Below are 16569 nucleotides of genomic sequence, written 5' to 3' on the forward strand. Positions count from 1 at the left end.
AAGCTTGCTAAGAGCAGGGTATTACTCACCTTGATATATCAGCCCTTGGGGGTTCCCTCCTTATGCTCCCGAAAAAACAGGACATGTGGAACAAGTGAAATAGAGCTAGGCTATATGCAGGTGAAATGCCCACAGAGTGCATAGATCAAACCTGCAGTCAGCCCCAGATCAGCCTCCCAGATGTTTAAAAGCAAATACATTCAGTGCAAATCTGGAAACTGCAAATAATCCATACTAGAAGCTAAGACCTGCTAGCTTGTCCATCTTAGCCTAATTAGATCACCCTAATTCTCTTCTTTAGTTATATAATTTAGTTTGTTAAATGTGGTATATGCTTGTAACATACAACAAAACTCATTTGTTCAACTCCTTGCCTGCTTGCAACCCGAGGTGAACTATAGGAGTTGTAACCCAAAAAAAGACAGTTTTGTCTCTGTGCGTGCTATTCTCCTTCATAATAAAACCCCAATATGAACTCCCTCAGACATGTCTCACTAAACTAGTAACTCCTGCTGGCTGTGTATAACCAAACTTTACAGAGATCTCATTGACAGACCATGAAGAAGTTCCAAACCACCAAATCCTCTGTCATTTGTCCAGTTACCTTTACACTGGGGTTATACTTGGCATCTCACTGATTGCTGCTATTAGTTTGGCACATGATGCTCTGCTAGGCACTGCCACTCTGTAGGCAAAGCTCATATGTGTCAGTAGAATTCATGGCTATATAAATTGGCTGTTTTGACTTGTCTAAGCTTTACTAAAAATGGCACGACTAAACCCTAATGAATCATCATAGCAGAAAATTCTTGGACTAGTTTAGTACCTGGATAGACAAACAGTTTTTCCATCTGTATACAAAGACCTCCCTGACTTAAAAATCTCCATGATTTTGCCAGATTCACAGAGTTCTAACTTGCACAGAGATTAAAAAAAAAAAAAAAAAATCATGCAAATATCAAGCTACTTGAGACAGCCTGCTTTCTGTTACGCTATGTCCTTCAACAGAGCTAAATTGCTTTAAGATTGCACAGGGAACTGAGAAGATTCTTGACATCCCTTTGCCAAATATGTACTGACTGTCACCCAGAATCCTAACAGGTTGAAATGGTATAAAATGCTAATAGGATGATTTTAATCGTATTGTCAAGCATGGCTGACACTGCATTGTCAAGTGAAAAGTACTTTGTACAGCTCTGGATCATGTTTATTTCTTATTATGGCATCACAGAGGTAAAAGAAATGGTGCGAATAAGTTAAATTTTTCTTGGTTGTTTCTTTAGGCAACAAACTGAAGGAAAATGTGAAAGTCCTGACCAGGTGAAATATTAAACTGACAGTGACCCTGCCCATGGAAACCATTCTCAAAATGAACCAGTGCTCTGCAGAATAACTTAACAGATTTCAAATGTCTTACTTAAATACGGGAGGAAAGAGGTTGCTGTCATCAAGTCTTCTGGTCCAGAGTGACAGTGCAGTAAAAGTGACCTAAATAGGTTTTCTGTTGGCTACCTGAAACAGCATAAAAATTGACAGCTGTGGAAAGTGTCTGTGCGGGAGGGAGACACATCTATTTCAAAACCAGTAGCGAGAATGCCTACTAACAAGTCTGTATTAGGATTTTAAGGTTTTGAGAAAACATGAGAACAGACACACTCCAGTGCTGAAGACCAGATGGCACAGTAGTGCCAAGAAAAATGTTTTCTACACTAAGCTGTGGTCAGAAACCATCATCTGGCTGCTACCTTTCCACAGCTAAGCAAGAAGAGCTTATGTGAGTGGTTCCCACTTCAGGTAAAGCAAGTTGACAAATTGCAGCTGATATTTATAGTCATTTAAATAGAAGTCTGATGACCTCACACTGAAGTGGGTAAGAGTTCACACCATCTTTTCCACTTTGGCAAAGCAGGATGTGTATGTGTGTGGGCACGTCAGTGTGTGCATGCAGGGGCAGGGACAGAGGGAGGAGGACGACAACAGCATTGCTGGTTGCCACAAAAAATCTGCCTGCAGCACTTATTTGACACCTCATATCTCAGCTTCAAGAATATGACAGTTTAGCAGCAGACTTCTACGTACTAATCATAAAAAAACAAAACAAAACAAAACCACAAAAAACCCCAACAAACAAACAAACAAACAAACAAAAAAAAAAAAAAAACAAAAAAAAAAACACCAAACCACCACAAGCAGACAAAAAACAACCCACCCCACCAATCTCCAGCAAACGGAGCTGGAAGCATAAGACAACTTGCTGAGATAAGAAGTCCATGGTGATAAACAATGTCTCAGGTGCCAGTTCATGAAACCACGGAACAGCCCCTTCCTCAGGTGCAGTGGAGACTGTATTCCCGATCAACAGTAAAACCAGGGGAACAAACAGGGACAGATTCTTCCACTGCCTTCTATTTACACTGCCAGATGCAAACTGATGGGAGACAGAGTACCAGCTTCCAGTGTACTCAAAATGTAATTTAAGCCACTACATGTGTTGGAAGATAGGACGCTCACACCCCGCAGCAAAAAAGAGAGACAGGCAAAGATGAGTATTAATCATAAAATGCACAATATTAACATAGATTTGGGTGGCATATGGTGTGTTAGCATGCAAACATGTGCCTGAGTTGGGGGAGAAAAAAGTGTTGTATGTCTCCCCTAACCACAAAAGCTTATTCACTTCTTTAAGATCATCTTACCAGAATTTTTCAACAGATATCTGTTAGAAGCAGATATGACAAAACAACTACACCTCCAGATTTCAGAGCTCCTCATGCTTTAAATTCACTATGATAACAAAACTCTACTGAGGGAAGGAAAATAGAAAATTTGTCCACTGCTTTCTTCATCATGTAATCACTTCTGTGAATTTACTCCATTCATAAACTGTGAGCAGTGTGCGTTCAACCGTAAACATTAGAAACAAATAAGAACATAATTAATGAACTGAGATCACAATAGAAAACAAATTTAGAAAAATTAGACTACAAGAGTTATTTGCAGCGTTACTCAAAGAAATTATTTCTCAAGTTTGTATTTTAACATTCAACATACAAAAGTCATTTCAGTAGTTAAGACTTGGTACATAGACTACTGATAATCAACTTCTGTGTGTCATATACTTCTGCTCTATACCACAACATATGGAAAACAGAGTTAGCTCACAGCTAAAAAAGTACCAGTAGTTCTTTTTACTAGCTCCTAACAATTTAAAAGAGACTTTTAAGAGTCTTGTTTTGGTAGTTTTGCAACTTGTTTGTGCATCAACTCCATCAGGTGTATTATGAGCAACTTTATGCTAGTCTCCCCCACATTCCTCACTGAGTAGAAATAATTTACCTTCTAATGCAATTCTTGGTTTATCACTGTTAGCGAATTTGCACGTGTACCTTGAAATGTCGTTTAACAGTCTAGTTTAGTCTTTTCAACAAACATTTAGCAGCACTAGTTCCTGTACTTTCTCATCTTCAGTAAATATTGGATAAGTTCTTAATTACAAATTCTTAGGGTCCAGTAAATAGGAAGCTATGATTCTAAAGGCCATTTAATCAAAAGCATGTAAAACAATATGACTATTTTATGGGAGACCTGTGTAAATTTATTTGATAGGTAGTATTAGTTCAGCATAAAAACAATCCTTTTTTTCCAAGAAATCACATTTATATATCTGTATTATACGTGACACACAGATTTTGCAAAAGAATGCAAACAGCACTGCTTTCTACTTAGAAATACTAAAACACACAGGATAATGGCACACCTTTAATCTGTTATAAATAATATTCCCTGCCATTCACAAATAATCCCCGTTTTAAAACCTCACAGTTTCTGTAAGCACTCCTATTAACATTACTCACTCTGGAACCTCAAACTTAAAAAAAATATTTATGATTGAGTAATGTCTTCAAAAAGATATTTCTTCTACTTAATGAAAAATGTTTATTTTTCAGAGAAGAAGTGTACCTTGTCCAGACCATCTTGGGCCTGGCAGTTAAAAAACTCTTCTGAGTGGCAGGACTGAACTACCTCATGCTGAGAAGAGGTACAAACATGAGGCTCTAAATATCAGCTAATGCTATAAACACAAAGGTCAAAGTCAGCTAACGCTCCTTTTATGCTGAGTCCAACCCCTGCCAGCAAGTGCTTGTCAGACTAACCCTGCTTAGACTCGAATCTAAATGCAGTAACTCCTTGATGCCATTGATCCCTGAAGAAAGAGTTTGGTGATGTACAAACATAAAACCTTTTTTTGATGTCATTGATTAATTCTATAAGAAGCTAGCAAAGCAGAGAACATTCACTTGGAATTCAGGAAGTTACAGGAATGATTCAGGAATTCTTCAGAAAGCACAAAAAGGCAAAAGGTGAATGAGCTACAGGGAACATCAAGGCGACCTCACAAACAGTGGAGACAAATGGAAAAGGGCAGAAAACAAGATTTCACCTTGTCAGATCTCTGAAGGACACAGCTTTCTCCTTCAGGGAAGTTGTTGGAATAGCAAACTGAAGTGCATTGCTCATAACTCATTTACCTAAACTCAGCAAAGTCAAATTGTTATGTTTGCACACTGGAGAGCTGGGCTGACCTTCAGTGGGGCCTGAACAAAGCAAAGGTATGGGTTGACAGCACCCTCATGAATTTGATCAAGGTAAATCTGAAGTCTTGCACGTAGGAGGAAACAGTGCTATGCAACAGTTCAGGCTGAGGACTGACAGGCTAAGTAGCACTCTTTGAGAAAGGAAAGTGGGAGTCTGGTGAACGAGAAGTTGAACCTGAGTCAGCAGTGTGTCTCTGCAGTAGTGAGTTCTAACGGCAGACTGGTCTGCATTGGTGAAATCATAGCCAGTGGTTTGATGGGAGTGACTATTCCCTCCTAGTCATCACTGCTAAAGCTGCATTTCAAGTTGTGTGTTCATTTTTGAGCCTTCGGGTACAAAAGAAATATTGTTAGACAGGAGCCCCATCAAAATGGTGATGGAGCATATGATGCATGAGGAACAGCTGAGGAAGCTGGGCTCCTTCAGCCTCAGGAGGAGGTGGCTACCAGGGTCACTAATCGCAGTCTTCTAGTCCCTAACAGGGGGAATACAGATGGAGTCAGAATCCTCACAGACGCCCAATAAAAGAACAAGAGGTCACAGTCTCAAATTGCAGCAAGACAAATTCTGATTAAATTTAAGAGGAAAAAGGGCAAAGTCCTGGAAGGGGTTAACTAGAGAGCCTGGGAAATCTCTAGCCTTGGAAATTTTCAACACTGAACAGGACAAGGTCCCCAGAAAGCTGATACATCTTCAAGATTGGCCCTACTTTGATCAGGATATTGGACTAGATGACCCCCAGAGCTCCTTTTCAATCAAAATTAATTTGTGATATTTCAATAGCAAGTAGCCACAAGAGCTGAAGCAAAGCAAGAAAGGCAAAATGAGCCTCACAATACCATGTCCAGTCACATCAGCCTCCAACGCAGTAATAATTCTAGCTAATCCAGCAGTAATTCCAGCGTTGATGCAACAAGGTTTGCAAAATTTTGAGCAGCACCCATAAGCTCTGAAAAAGTATAGGGTCTTCACCCTATTTTGGGGATGAAACTGTGCCGTTAAAGACTGCTAGGTTTCTAGGCTAAGGCTTGTATCACACCTTTCTACCACCAAGAATCACTTTTCATTGGAAAATATGAAGATGACTTTGGCTAGTATTTACTTAAGACAGCAGTAAGAACATATACAAAATGCTTGAGGAGGAATGGCATTTTTATTTTTCACAGAACAGCAGCATGATCTCTGGCTCCTGTGTGAGATTTTATTTGAAATCTTGTTTTTTGTTTTGCTTTTTTAAATTACATTTCCATCATGATTCGTTCTCTGCTAGCATAAAGAGCATTATTTACAAATTGCTATGGATAGTTGGACAATTGGTATCATCTGCTGTTTTCTTTGTACTAACACCAGACTGTTTTGCTGCAATGTTTCTAACTAGATGAATTTCAATTTGCCTAGTTAAAAACTTTTTTTTTTAAACAACATTTAGTCAAGCAAGTGATATCTATATTCTTTTATTTTTTTTACACACTTATTTTTACCCAGCAACTCAAACAGGTGAGGAAAAATACAACAATATTTAGTCCACAAACATGGGATGTATCACCTTTTACTGAGGTCCCAGAATAATTCCTTGAAAGCCAGTTTGCAAAAGCTCAGTAAAAGCAACGATAGTATTTCTCCTTGCAATCATTTAAATGAAATACTGAAATACTATAATAATTTAAGGTATTTATAACTTAATGTTATTACAATTTTCCCTAGAAAACACCAGATTGTCTAGGCTATATTTCTGGAAAGAAGGCATCTGCTAATCTTGGTAAACAGAGCAGAAAACTGGGATCTGATTTAGAATAAACACTCTTCATATCCATTCACTGCTTTGCTCAGGACTATTCCTTGAACTGGGACCAGCCCCAGAAGTTGCCAACATACACTACACCCTATGGAACCAAACCCTTGCTCCCCCAACACTTCACTCCCCAGCTCTAGGGTGCACAGTGTTTCACACTGGACTTACCACTGCTCAGGAGACATACAGAAGCCTGCAGCTACACTTAAATGTAATTCATGTGTTGCAGCATCTTGTCTTTCAGGCAAGTGCTATATAGATCTAGGAGGTAGAAAAACAGTATTGGAAAGATTTATCTTGGGGTAGCAAAACGGATGAGAACACAGAGATGGTAAAAGTAGAAAAGGTATGGGGACCTGAAACAACCTTGGCAGACAAAAATGGCACTGAGTGAAATCTGCACTAAAATAATCTTCATCTAAATTGTGATTGTGATGCCTCGTCCTTTAAGGACAGATCTCATTTGAATTACTTCCTTCAGGTAATCAAATAAAAAATTCTTTTGATTTCCTACCATCTGATTAAAATAGGCAGGAAAATGAAATAGCAGATGACAGTTGTGTGTGCAAGAATCTACTATCATGTAGAGTTCCCATCTCTTCCCCGAGTACTCCATAACCCTAGCACCACTTCTGCCCTGAGACATCCCAATTATTTTAACCCCAATCCTTCTCCTTCACACTCTTCTGAGAGTTTTTCCCCATTCATGCCTTCTGCATACTCTTACCCCAGGGATAGGCTTACAGAACCCAATTAAAAATAAACAGAATCATAATCTTTTCTGTAAATGATAGAAATAAGTTTCTGCCTATGTAGCTTCTACATGCTTCCCTGTATACCTTACAATCTCCTGTATATCCCAGCTCCATTAATACTCGATCCTGAGCTCAGATCTGTGTCTAACCCAACACTCTTGGTACTTTATCAATACTTCCATCCTACATTCCCACTGACTACTGGCATCCCTCTTCAAAGGATACAACCTGAGACCTCAGTAAGCACAAGAGGCTGGGCATGCTACTGCAGCTGATGTACATATAGCAGATATCCTCTGGGAAACCACTTGTGTGATGGACTTTTGCGAACTGATTAAATACTTCTATAAGATAGCCTTGCCACACTGCTAATTTGGATCTCTAACAGACATCCAAAATTTTTTACTGAGCATTCAGTACCATTTTCACTTGGGAGAACATCATGTATGTTGCCTCATTATTGTATGCTCTGTTATTCAGTGTAGTTTACACAAGGCTTTTTCAGATTGAGTATTCTCAAATGTTGGCATTCAAACAGAAAGGAAGTGGTCCAACACACTGCAGTATCTGTATGGAAAATGTATTTTTAAGCAAATTTGCATTTGAATTTTTTTTAGTATAAGGAGATGAAAAACAGAACCTGCTATCCCTATGCTTTATATAGTACTATCAACGTTATATGTTCTTTTTTGTTTGCTGTCCAATAAACATGAATGAGATGTCAGTCCCAAATATTAATGGAATTAACATTAACGTATCCTTTTAAGTGTAATATACCTGTATTTATTTGACCGATAAATTACCCATGGAAGATAATTTAGGAGCTTGAAGAGAAGTATCTCTAACTAGATGCCTCCTTTTGCTTCTTCCTCATCTTTGTCCTGGCCCAGTGGCCATGAAGAGAGCGGGGATACAAGCCCTTGCATCAGCTAGTAAAAAGCTGCCATAATACAAGGACCTTTAGGACTGTCACCAGACAACTACCTCAGCAGAGAACAGCAGCATTCAGCAGTTGTAATAGCTTCTGTACAGTTCTTCCCCATCCCCCCAGTGTTCAAACACCCTAAGACCAGAGAGAGAAAAACAAGCACTGTCTTGTATATCAGAAATAACCAGCTTCCTATCACCCACCTCATGCAGGTAGTGCAAGTTAAAAACAAAAGACCTTTAAAAATTTTAATTAATGTACAAGTAAAGAGTACAGCCAGGCAGCAGAAGAGTGGAGTAAGCCCAGCATTAAAACTCAACCTGCTAAACTGCACTGTATGCATTCCTTTGCCTGAATTGTTCTCTGCAAGAGAGGAGAGGATATTGTTGCACTCTTGATTCTCATATTGACCCATAGTTTGTCATTAGGCTATGCATCTTTTTTTTCTCTATATAGACTCTGAATTGGCTAAAATCCAGCTCTTGGTTGCTAATACAGTGAATTCAAGATCCACAAGGTTATGTGCAGGATCCTAAGTCACTGCTAGACTCAGTATTGTTATCAGAAACACTAGAACAAACATTCTTCTAGAAGATGAGTTCCTACAATTTCTAACATTTTCAGTTAACAGTAGTGATCAGTCACTGGTAAAGTTTTTGTTTGTTTGTTTGTTTGTTTGTTTGGTTTTTTGTTTTGGGTTTTTTTTTTTGTTTGTTTTGTTTTGTTTTGTTTGGTTTGGTTTGGTTTGGTTTTTTTTTTTTACACACACAAGAAACTAGTTTAGTTCTGCTACCAGTTATTCTTAGTTCAGGAGGTAAGGATTTGTACTGTGCATTTTAAGTTCCTCCTTTCTAAACATGATGCTGTCTCATCAGAAACCTGCACTCTGAATTGTTCAAAGTACCAGAAAAATCCATTTCAACCTACTGCACAACACTGTTTATAAACAGTCAACAAACACTGGGAAGAGTAGATGCATCCAGACCACTAAAGCTACTGCTACTGTTCAAAGCCTGTGCTAAAATCATTGCTGGTAAAACAAGATGGGGAATGAAAGGGGAAATTACACAAAAACTGATGCTTGACGTCTAAGTGATGAACAGAGAACAAGAAGGGTGAAGTACTGTCACTCACCACTTCATTTTTCCTTCTTAAAGAAGGATGCCATGAGGACAGCCGCCTAAGGAACCCGACAGACTCGAAAGACTGAATCTCCCTGTCAGAGCTCCCACCCTGCCACCTCTGTGCGCACCGGAGGTGCTGGGACAGCCTGGCCAGGCTGGGCAAGCACCAGATAGCACCACTATGGGAAACACACGCTCCTGCCACCTTCTCTGACTTCCATTAGATCATGAACACATGGGAAGTGGCATCTCTGTTCCTGATCTCCCAGGTTTGTTACCTTCTGCTACTTCAGTGTTTCATGTCCAGCAATATTCTCCTCATAAGCACAAGACCTTTAATAAAACCACTGTGGGCCTGTCCTCAAAAAGGCAAACGAGAAGCAGTTTTTCAGGTCACTAAGATGTTCTCTGAGGACAGTCCACATGCCTATACTCATCTGTGGGGAGAAATAGTCTTTTTTAGGATGAAAATTATGTCATATGAAAGTAGAGACTTTGCTGCTTTTTTAAATCTTTATTTAGAAGTCTTGGCACTGCCTGAAAAATATGAACTTGCAGAGAGAAGAAAAAGCCTGAAAGCTAAATTGTTACAACAATCCACATGCACTTTCCCCACCCGTGCCCTTAAGGAAGCTGAGGATACAGCTTATCCCAGTGACTGAAGCTGAACTAATATCTCACTGCTATCGAGAGCAAGAGGCCCTGACCTTCTGCTCCTGCCACTGTCTGGGTAAATCTGGTTTTCAGAGCCACCTGATCCCATGGTGAACAGTCTGAAACTATAAAAGAGCAGAAAAGTGCAGAGGTGATGTTTTCCCCCCCCCCAATCAGCAAGTTAAATCATCCTACCCTGAAATCAGGGGCAAGCAGATGGGGGGGAGGTTCACGCAGGGAAGGCACAAGAAGTCTCGCCTTCTACAGCAGCAAGCTCATAGCTGGGCTGTTGTACTGCCAGCGTGCTCTTGAAGATAACTGCAAAGCTGCCTCCCCAGCATGTTTTATAACAAAGGGCATGTCTTTGCATCTACCGAGGCCATACTGACACCTCTTCTCTTGTTCGTCTGATGATTTTCCATTCTTCCTGTCCTAGCTTTTTGGTTTGAGTGCTCACACACACACGTAGCCTTTCAACATGTCTCTTCAGCTTACCATTGTAATCAATAATAATAATAATATAGTAATCTGTGTTTACTAGGCATCCTGCTAACTTCCTACCATATCAAGGTATCACTGTGAAGAAGGACATTTAATTCCACTTACATATATCTTCACTAAAAGATTATTAAATCTGTAACTTTAAACAGACCCATGATTGCATGCACATCAAATGGGCAGTGGCTGGCAGCCTTTAACACTACCAACAGTAACAGAGATTTCTTTTTCTGGTAGCATTTCTGAAGGTCTTGTCTTGTGGCCTAATTTTTAAGTTATGGTTTTCAACAGTTCCTTGCAAAAGCAGTTTCATGAAGAATTCTTTTGATATTACACATACACGTCTGGTCCTCCTTGTCCTTACAGCAGTTATTTTCTAAGTAATTTCACTATCTTCAGAGGACTGGGTTCTAACTACATTAATTTAAGTAAGTTCAAATGGAAACAAATTGAAGCATGGGCGAAGTGCAAGAACTCTTCAATAGTCTCATTTAATTTGACATTTAAAATAAATATGGATTTTATTCAGGGGTGCGTTGTCATCTTCAAAAGACTGCTAATCCTGGAAGTAATTTTATTGAGTCTTTGGTTGGTGATTTTTAAGCAACAATTTATTTCAATTAAATGACAGCATCTTTTAATCTCAAGGAAGTGACTTGGCAGACAAGCAGTTCTGTCTTTGGAGCTTTAATACATTTATTCATCTGCCTAGATTTTCTAAGACTTTAGAGTTCAGTTGAATTTTCATCCTGAATTAATGATTTGGGGAAAGCAATCCGTTTCATTACAACACATAAGAAACAATGTGAATGTTAGGGGGAGCAAGGGTAATATGAGAGCTTCAGGCCTGAAAAAAAGCAAATGCAAATCCACTGTCATCATTGGCCAGCACACCTCCATGTGCCAGAGTTAAAATTAGCCCACAATAGCTATGATTTTTATGTCAATAAAACCATAGCTTTCCCTGAAAATGATACATATGTCATACAAAGCTGTTAGACTCTTCCAAGCAGACAAAGGTGTTAAACACTACTGATACAGTTAAGAACTATCTCTGTGCCTGGGAGATAATGTTTAACATCATTTAGTCATAAAATTAGGCAAAATAATTAATCCCAGTAGTAGGCACCAGACCTTGGCACCCACACTGATCTGACCATCCCTAACATGGCTTGAGAACACGCAAAGCTCTATTCACTAACACAAGGCTGCTGTGAATGACTGTGACCCGCTATAACATTTTTGAAATCTTTTTCCCTACATATCACTGGAAAAACAACAACAATGCCTGAAGCTTTCTGATAATTTTTTTTTTTTCCCATTGTATTTTTCAATTTGGAAAGAGCCCTAATAGCTCCGTTTTCTATAAATGGATGTTTTCATTTGGCAGAGAAGCAGCCCTTAGACACCAGGGAACTCTTTTTTTTTTTTGTTCTGATGAAAATTGTTCTGCTGGAGTGCATCAGGAATCGTTGAAATCTCCTTACAGAGTTTATCACATTTGCTTTCTTCAGCCAGCAACGAAAATAAGTTAAAAAAGTAAACCAGCCACTTAAAAAGAAGTTTCACATTACTAGACCACATTGCTATAATTGTAAAAATTCCACACAAAAACTCCATTACTGGCCTTATTAAAATATTTTCATATGTTATACCTATGGGTTATTGATCCAAACTACATAGTTGCTGTGTTAGCTCACCATCTCCCAAGAACACAGTTATGAAATACAAATAAATGGATTTCAAAATGTCCAACAGTAATATCCATGAAATTGTTTAGTGTGCCATAAGATAAAAGCATTTAACATGGCTCTCTGACCACATTTCTTGGGCTTAATCTACAAATACACCTCCATACTACTTTGCCTAACAGTCCAGTTTCTATTCTGATCCACACATCTGTCACAAAAAAAAAAAAAAAAAAAAAAAGGAATTAACCCAGTCTACTGTGAATTCTTCTCCCTCCTGAATCTTGGATTTATCTTCAAGGTATGTGTGAAGCTGAGAACTGTGCAGTGTTGAAATCCTGAAAAGTGTCAAGTTTGTTACATACAAAATCAGAGGAGCAAGAAACAGGTACTTACATTGCTTAAAACCTTGATGTGAGGATTTAGAGATCAGCTATTTTAATCATTGAAAGAACATAGTACCTTATCACTAGGAACCCTTGCTTCACCTAAATGATCTGTGGGAAATGATCTAGGCAAAAACTGTATTTTTAAACTCAAGGTCCAGCCAGTAGGCAGGCCTATAAAATTTTACCTTAGAAAAGAGGTCATGGTGCTGTGACACAAAGGGGAAAGAAGAAATAAACCAAACCAAAACCAAGAACCTAACAAAAACCAATCATCACCTCGAGAAACTGCTACAGAATCTGAAAACTAGGCAGATCTACATCTTTTTACTACACCTTCTTGCTGCTAGCAAAAAGAGATGTAAAACATCCTGCAAGCAGGACGAAATAGAACAGTCATTGGGATCCTCACTTTGGTGCATTTATATCAAGCTGAATAGCAACTGCAATGCTGAATAATGAAAATAAACATCCTTATGGATTTAATAGTCTTAGTAAAATAACTGTGCTTATTTAGACAGTATGTTTGTAAAACCCAAAAGCTTTAATCTCTAGAATAATAGTCCTTTCCAGGTTCAGTTCATAGCATATGTCAAATATATAGTTGTGTGCAACCCCAAACATTATCCTGATTCTCTCATGCTCATGACCCTTAACTGCACTGGAATCTGGAGTATCTGGAAAACTTACCTACTCATTGAGCAATGAGAACATTCAAAGGGTGTTTATGAAAATTGCCATGTAAATGGCACTAAAATAAATTAGGCCAAAGTTCAAAATTATTTTTCTCAGCAAACTCCGAGATACACCTTATAATTACCTACAGTTGGTTTATATTTTAAAGGCTAACTTATTTGAAAGGGGAGAGACAACAGCTGATGGAGGCTATGACCATACTTTTTCCCCTTACTGAGTGTTTCTGTTGCCTGTGGACATGCTTTGTTTTGGGAAGGAACACTTCCAAATTGTACATTAAAACATTTTATTATAAATGTATATAGTATTGCATGCATTTGATCTACACCTTTCTGTGTATACTATTTGGTAATAGGTAGATCTCTTCCCATTTACAGTGTAAAATTGGGCATATTTCAACTTGTTTGATTTCCTAGCAGTGACATTGTTTCAATGGCTATCACATATAATATTTTCCAAATATATAAATACACATAAATAATTGCAAACTCTACAAATGATGAGGTTACATTTACTCATGTATCTTGACATTTAGAAAATTTTATGCATTTTAATTACCTTCCCTCTGTACAACATTTAAAAATCTCCAGAGATTTCACTACAATTTCCATGTATATCAGATCACACTTGACAAACCTCAGTAATGCAAAAAAATCTCACCACCTCTGTGAGTAGCTCCAAATTCACAATTTCAAACTTACTCAAACTATAGCAGAAACACGTCTCTTGATTCTTTCCCAACAACAAATTACATTTGTTTTTACACTCTTTTAGCCTAATACTAAGCATGGATGACATCTTAATGAATAATTTCTTCAAGAGCACTCTGTCTCTTACTTCTGTCACTATGTAAGTCAATTTTACTCCCATAGAGAATCAAGCAATCACTTGGTTTTTCATCTGCTGTTGCATAGCACCCATGGGGCAATCACCGAAAAGCCTTATTTGTACATTAGCAGAATATTAGATTATTTCACCTGTATTTTGATCAGGCACTTCAATTGGGCCATTATTTTTGTTTTTCTTACATCTTTCCTTGCTCCTTAGTTTCCTTCAGCTGGAGAAAAGATGCAAATCAAAACCACAGCACTGTTCCATACAAAACCCATGGATGGCACATATTCCAAAACACAGGTGCTTCCACTTACACAAAGCACATAAGCAAAGTATCAGCATAAAAGGAATTCACTGCAATTAGGTCTGTAGGGAACAATGTTTAACCACTATCAATTCTTTTATGTCTTGGCAAAGCAAGCTCACACCAATAGTTTGGTCTACCCCTTAGCTATCCTAAACACCTTTAATTATTCAGTGAAAGATCACACTTCATAACTGGCACTAATACCTTGCTCTCTGCAACTGTTCTTTATATACATGTTAAATATTGTAGCCTGCTATTAAAAAAAAAAATATCATTTAATTCTCTTGAACTAGTTACAAGAATCTCTACTTCTTGAATAGCACAGGAGATAATTTTTTTCTTGACTATTAACTTATCTTTAGAATTTAAGCCTTAAACCTTCCCTCATCCCCAATTACATTTATAATTTCAGGTTAAAATAATGAGACTATGTGATATTTTGCATTCAAACTGCAGTATATATAGGATAGAGTGGTACCCATTAAAAAGTGTTTAAGCTTGTGTGTTTCAAAAATGCAACAGACTGCTTCCATGGCAGTATTGTACACACAGTGCTGCTGCAGCGAATTGAGACTTTGTCTCTCCAGAAGGCAAGAGAAGTGTGCAATGGCAGAAATATAACTGCCTCATGGCACAGATTGCATACCACACTGGTTGTTACTAATAAAACAAAGGAGCAAATAACTACCCCTCTAAAACCTTCCACAACAAACCTGTGACTTTTTAGCCGTATTTGTGCGTCAAGTTTTTACAAGCATGGCTATTTGCACTCCATTCTTTCCATATGAGAAATTTTTTCAAAGAAAATTTGGTCCTTTACTACCATCAAAAAAAAAAAAAAAACTATCTAGAAAAATCACACTACTTGCCATTTAATCCTATAAATGTAATGCATTAAACAAGTTAGTTTATGATGGATGCTGTACAAAATGAGGATGCAGTATTACAGCATGCTGAAGTTGACAGTATTTTGCAAAATTAAACCTAAAGTTGCACTGATTAATGTGTCATACATGTCATACATTAATTCTACATTAATCTTTTGAGCAGGCCTAGACATCTAGCCCTTAATCCTTAAAATTAAGGGCAGAAACCATGCAGTGTTTAAGACTGTGCATGCCTCACTGCCAACAGCAGAATCCTCTCCAGAGCAGTTCTCTGAGTTGTGTTGAGAAACATGGAAAATGTTCACTCAGAAATTCCCAGGCACAGCCCTAGAATTACCTGTTATAAGGGCTGTCTCAAACACAATTGTGGCAGTCGTATTTCAGACCTATTAAGCAAAATAGACGTTGAGATAATGTTTTCCTTCTCCCAGACGCATCCCCCCGCCCAAGCACCCCTCTCCCCCCCAGGCGATGCCGCAGCACAGACAGGGCTCTCCAGCATACGGCTCTGGAGCTGCCAGGCACACACAACAAAGCTTAAGTAGGTTAATGCTAGGAGACTACTGAAGTCAAATTATAATCTCAAATAGATTTAAGTGAGCAGAATTGATGAACTCGACTGTTTCTCTTACCAGCACTGCTCTGATCTTGTTTGAGCACTGAATAGATGCACTGACCTTGGCATGCCTGTTCATCTGACCTGAAGGCAACCACATGCCTATATCCCTGAATGAAGGCTCTAGTCTCTTTGTGCACAAATGATAACCCCTTTTCTAATCAAAGCAAAAGATACTTTTCTGCTGAAATTGATGCCTTTATGAGAATCTCAACTACGTTGTTATTATCTTCGTTTACTCAAAAGTTATTTCTAGCTATAAATAGCAATGCGAAACTCAGTTCCCCAGAGCTAGACCACTGCAAAGGTTAGGAAAATGGGGTAGGAAACAAACAAATCTCTTTTGTTTTCCATGCTCCATTCAGAAGTTTGTTGTCATTGTGTCTCATCTCCTTAAGCTTCTAGTGATGCTTAGATCCATCCACACCCCAGTGCAGGACAGTAACCAGCAAAGAACAGAAGGTGAACAACTTTTGACACACTTCAGCTTTCAACACTCTCATAAGACTATGTTATAACAGAAAGCATTTTTCACTGTTATGGCTTATTGGTTCAAGTCCAAATTACTGTGAACTTATATAGCTCAATATTAGTGCTTTACATAGCACTAAACTAGAGGTTGGAAGTTAGCACAGTTCTAGTACTACCAGGGAGAGGTCAGACAGGGAACCCAGGCAGCAAGGAAACTGGATGTCAAGCATGCATCTAATGGAACAAAAATGCTACTTGTATCCTTAATCTACAGTTAAGCACAGCACCATTTAGCTGAAAAACATGGTTGTGTTTGAGACATGTCTGCTACTTCTGA

At 38.4% G+C, this 16569-nt stretch overlaps 1 protein-coding gene across 1 annotated transcript in view; it reads right to left on the bottom strand.

Moving 5' to 3' along the window:
* GABBR2 (gamma-aminobutyric acid type B receptor subunit 2) overlaps positions 1-16569 on the bottom strand; it is a 484167-nt gene that overhangs the window by 391200 nt on the left and 76398 nt on the right. The gene's annotated exons all lie outside the window — the stretch shown is intronic.

This window comes from Tyto alba, unplaced genomic scaffold (assembly GCF_018691265.1).
Source record: "Tyto alba isolate M040663 unplaced genomic scaffold, T.alba_DEE_v4.0 Super-Scaffold_27, whole genome shotgun sequence".
Classification (NCBI taxonomy): Eukaryota; Metazoa; Chordata; class Aves; order Strigiformes; family Tytonidae; genus Tyto; species Tyto alba.